This window comes from Crinia signifera, unplaced genomic scaffold (assembly GCF_055691185.1).
Source record: "Crinia signifera unplaced genomic scaffold, ASM5569118v1 HAP2_SCAFFOLD_899, whole genome shotgun sequence".
Classification (NCBI taxonomy): Eukaryota; Metazoa; Chordata; class Amphibia; order Anura; family Myobatrachidae; genus Crinia; species Crinia signifera.
In genome coordinates, this window is record NW_028142816.1 from 7,235 (window position 1) to 12,764 (window position 5,530).

Here is a 5,530-nt window from a genome sequence, read left to right on the forward strand (position 1 = left end):
GTAATTGATTATATTAATTATTATTCTACATTATCTCACCTACTGTACCACCCCTGCCGATGGGCCATAGGGTAGGAATTCATAATATAGATGTTTTCCCTTATCATTTCATGTGCGGATGGGCCATGCTATAGTAATTATATTCTCTCCTCCTATATATTTTTTCATAAAATTGATTGTCATAAGAAGCTGTAGCATCACACTCAGGATCTTGATGCTCCTATGATGAATTTTACCATGGTAGCAAATAGAAGCAAATATATTCACCTCCTAGCGTTATAAATAAATCACTATTCCACTTCCAGCATTTATAATTAATTAATTATTTCCAACTAACACAGCGGAGATGTGTTATTCAATATATATCCGGATATCGTGACCCGCTGGTGGAACGCATTCATATCAGGAAATGCGCTGACACTGACAATGTGTTCAGCCCCCTCTCTTTAATTTGCGCTGACACGCAAGTGGAGCATGACCCGCTGGTGGAACGCATACTCATCAGTTAATGCGCTGACACTGACAAGGTGTTCAGCCCTCCATCTGTAGTTCGCGCTGACACGTTAGTGGAGCGCATTAGAAACAGGAAGTGCACCCACGATAGTGACCAATATTAGTTCCACCCGGAAGTTGGCTTTGACCCGCAATTGGAACGCACGCAGGTCAATTAGATGACGATAGGACAGTAACCACAGCCCCCGTATGTCTAAATGCCAGTATCAACTGACATTAGGCAACAGCAATAATATATATTGTTAGGGAGGACGCTGTCCCCTCTTAATAGGATTTATTCATACAGTTTGCCACTCTTGACACACGGAAGTGATGTCACTGCTCCTGGGCTTAAAAGGCAGCCAGTTCAGCAGCTGGGTGTATCGGCAGACAGATCTTTGCAGAACTTCTCATTCAGACCAGGTAAGAGGAGGTGGTGTGGTGTTTGACCAAAGTTACTATGCCACTAGAATTGGTGTTAAGTATTCTGCATTAAACCCATTTTGATAGCGATTGCCATGCTTGTCACAGATGTATCGTGGATTGTCATTTTTGTGTAAAGTAACAATATTTAGGCACGTTTGTATAGTTATAATATGGATTAACTTTGCCTTATACAAAAAACTCTATTGGACTTGCATATTGAGCCCTGTTAAGGGAAAACTGCTTATATACACCTCTGTTAAGCCATTACACCTTTTGCTTTAGCCCCACAAACGGCAATCAGCCTGGATTCCTTGTTGCAATATTATTATTGCACTGGTCCAGGAAAAGAAAAGCTGTTTATTTACACTTGTTCCTAGTATTAACATTCTGTGTATTATCTTATTAAAGGGCAATTAGCCTGTAGATTACTTAAATATGTAGGAAGGAGGGATGGATTAATATTCCCCTTAGTTATATGAGACTGGCCACTGACTCTTACCCTTACCTAATTTGGTACAATCTAAATTATTCACAGAAACTGGATTTTCTGTTCTGCCTTCTACGTGCGTTTTATTTACCATCAGATGATTAGGTATGTATATGTCTTAATACATCCCACAGCCATATGGGTATGGGTACATTCATAATGGCCGCCATATATTCATTGCCCATCGTTTCAGATATTGTGGAGCCTAATCGCTGGACTTGGCCAAACACTGATTTTACCGGGTGGATAACCCCTTACTATGGGATGGTCCCACTTATTTGAATACCACCTACTATCTAAAGACCCATAAAAATTGTGGACCCTCCGTGATTACGTCGACCCTATAAAGAGATAATCTGGGTATGTGAATCATATAAACTTCTTCTAGCCTAAATGGGTTTAAAAACATTACTCAATACATAATTTTCCTACAACTATTAGGTGATCATCCTTTTAATGTGAAAGCTATCACACCCACTAGACCACTAAAGAAACTATACGTCAGTATGCCTATTGAAACTATCTTTTAGGTAGGTCTCCTTTCTTATAACCTCATCATGCATTTATAGTATAAAACCTATACTTTTATGTAAAAAAGATCTTTTGCCTCCCAGATATCTGAAGTATACCCCTGTGAGGGAGGTCATCACAACCTACGTAATTTTGGAGCAAAACAAGCTGGTATAAGCGCTGCTAAATTGCTTTTGGTACGTCCTATATCCTCCAAACCTACTTACTTCATTAAACATATAATGTATAAAAATTATTTTCAATACATGGTTCTCCTACAGATTTTGAAGTCCGCCCCTTTGAGGGAGTTCGATACTGTTTACGCATATCTGAAGAAATACACGCTGGTATAAGCAATTTAATATCACAATGGTATGTTCAATACCCTTCTATTTATCCTCTATTACATTTTCCATTAAGTGCTCTCTTTATACACTTGATTTATTATTTTTTTCTCTGTGCTCGTTCTCTTAAGTTATATTTATTTATTTTTAAGGACTAATAGGTCCGCTTGTTCTTAATAATTTTTAAACAAATATTAATTTTATAAAATGTATGTATAAAATGTGTATGTATAAAATGTGTATATTTTTGTATATGTATTGTAATTATCAGTATGTAATGTACCACCACTATTATTCTCACCATCTGCAGTACTAAACCCCTGATGAAGTCTTTTTCAAGGCAAAACGCGTCGGGTTACTTTCATTTCCGAAAAGGACAACATTTCCAGATGTGACTCTGAAAAAATCATTAAAAAAAAAAGCACACTGGTTTTATAAATATTTGTACTGTTTTGTATTTTGACAAACTATTGGTTGAATCTCCATTTGGTGGTTGAAAGCGCTCTCTATATCTATTCTATATATATATATATATATATATATATATATATATATATATATATATATATATATATATATATATATATATATATATATATATATATATATATATATATATATATATATATATATATATATATATATATATATATATATATATATATATATATAATATATATATATATATATATGATGGAGGGGTCCGGCACTCACAATAAACTCGAAGTATTATGCTGGGGTGCCTTCCTCTGGAACCAGCTGGGATAAATAAAGGCTTTTTATTTTTCCACCAACAAGTCTGACGAGTGCCGCCTGCTTCCATATATATATATATATATATATATATATATATATATATATATATATATATATATATATATATATATATATATATATATATATATACACAGTAATACGAAACAAGTAGAGGCACTCCAGCGGTCTTGGTGAAAAAACAAAGTTTACTGGGAAACAGACGTTTCGGGGATACAAACACCCCTTCTTCAAGTGTGAAAAGTGAAATGGCATACCTTTATACCGTGAGCATGAAGAGGCTCGCTCTCCTGTCTGGCCGTCCCTGCGGCGTCTGACGCGGCTTCCGGTTGCGTCACTGGGAGGCAGGACGTCCTGCTGGTCCTTGGCGTCTGTTACCTAGCAACCAGGAGACTCTTCCGGGCTGTCATGGCTACCGGAGGGCTGGGCAAACTGCGGAGAAAGGAGACCAATATTACATCCAACAAACAGTGCACAAAAAACATTTTTAATAAAAACAGTTAGAGTCCAGAAAAGTGACATGGCTCACCGTCCCCTGACTAGTGTATTTGAAAACAGGGAGAGACGGTGCGGTGAACTGCTCTGTGTCCCAGATGGGTACAGGCTCGTGGGTAGAATCTTGTAAAAAATCAGTTAAGCCGCTGGTGTGGGAGTAGGGGGTGTCCTTACATGTCCCTTCTCCTTGTGTTGTGGGCGCGGGGTGACAAAATCAAAATAAATGTGGGGAATATAGATACGAATAAAAATGAAAACTATGACGCCTTGCAGGTGTTACTATCTTAGACATAGCCAACATCCTGCGGCGTTGCGTGGGGTGCAGTGACTAAAAAAAACTGCAGCTCTAAAGATAATCCCAGTACTTGCTATGGGGAGATATTATCAAATGGAACTGGTCAGCAGTGTGCTAGCTGTGTCCTGGTCAAGATCTACGGGGAATGGGATACGTCCTGTGTTGCTGCGGTGTGCAGGATAGCAGTGGGCGAATGGCATCAAACAAAGATATTGAAGGACATTCCCATCGTCTCCCCATCGTTTGCAAACGTATTCATGTTCCAGGAGGAACAAAATATGTTCTTTGACAACCCTGACACGGCAGCCAGCATTCACATGTACGCACGTTTTATAGACGACGTGTTCCTATTGTGGACCGGGAGCGAGGAAGCATTTCACGAATTGGTGACCAGCATCAATTCCAGAGACTCCCCCATCCGAGTAACATCGCAGCATTCCAAAACCTCTATAAATTACCTCGACGTATTGGTTACTATCAAAGAAGGCAAACTACATACTTCCGTGTACAGCAAACCCACGGATAAAAACACTCTGCTGAAATTCACGAGCCACCATCCGAAAGCATTGGTAAAGGCGCTCCCCAGGTCACAAATGATCCGGGCAGCACGCATCAGCAGCGACATGCCCAACACCGTAGTGGAACTGGACAAACAAGTAAAAAAGTTTACAGAAAGGGGCTATCCACCCAAGGTACTAGATCTGCAGAAACAGGAGATCCTAGCGATCCCGAGATCGGAACTACTGTCCCATAAGCAGAGGGACACAGACAATGTTCTCCCCTGGACAGTTAAATTCAACACCACCAGCCCGGTTATTCCCCGGGCCTCCAGGGCCCTGTGGCCTATAGTGTCCACAGACAGCCATCTTAAATCCTTTAAAAATCTTAGACCCATGGTGTGTCACACCAGAGGCAAAAATATTAAGGATTTCGTGGTACACGCCGACATCTCTGCAATGAACCCACCCACTGGCCCATTCCTGTCCAAAGCCCCAGGGTGCTACAGATGCCCCAAATGCACAACTTGTTCCCACATGATAGTAACCAAAGAATTCACAAATGCATCAGGTGATAAAAGGTATAAGATACGCCACGTCCTAGGATGCATGTCGACACACGCTGTGTACATGATTCTGTGTCCGTGTAACTTAAAGTACATCGGCAAAACTGTCAGAACGATCAGAGACAGAATGGCCCTCCACAGGTCCGCCATAAAAGCAGCCCTTGAGGGCAAACAATCTGACCAACCAGTGGCGAGACATTTCGCAGAGAAGGGCCATAAACTACATGAGCTGAAGCACATAGTCATCGATCAAGTACCTATGAGTCTGAGAGGCGGTGACAGAGCAGGGGCTCTGTTGCGCAAAGAAGCGAAATGGATCTACCTACTCAACACCAGTAGTCCAAGTGGTCTCAATGAAAGAATGTCCTTCAATATCTTTGTTTGATGCCATTCGCCCACTGCTATCCTGCACACCGCAGCAACACGGGACGTATCCCATTCCCCGTAGATCTTGACCAGGACACAGCTAGCACACTGCTGACCAGTTCCATTTGATAATATCTCCCCATAGCAAGTACTGGGATTATCTTTAGAGCTGCAGTTTTTTTTAGTCACTGCACCCCACGCAACGCCGCAGGATGTTGGCTATGTCTAAGATAGTAACACCTGCAAGGCGTCATAGTTTTCATTTTTATTCGTATCTA

General features: G+C 40.5%; 1 long non-coding RNA gene across 2 annotated transcripts; it reads left to right on the forward strand.

The window, feature by feature from the left end:
- Window positions 1–1,352: 1,352 nt before the first annotated feature.
- LOC146056802 (uncharacterized) lies at window positions 1,353–2,391 on the forward strand. Of its 2 annotated transcripts, XR_014469410.1 has the most exons (4): window positions 1,353–1,765; window positions 1,847–1,935; window positions 2,020–2,112; window positions 2,197–2,391. It is a non-coding gene; the product is annotated as an uncharacterized LOC146056802 (long non-coding RNA). The 2 variants fall into 2 exon arrangements; XR_014469409.1 differs by having other exon boundaries at window positions 1,847–2,112.
- The last annotated feature ends 3,139 nt before the right edge of the window (window positions 2,392–5,530 follow it).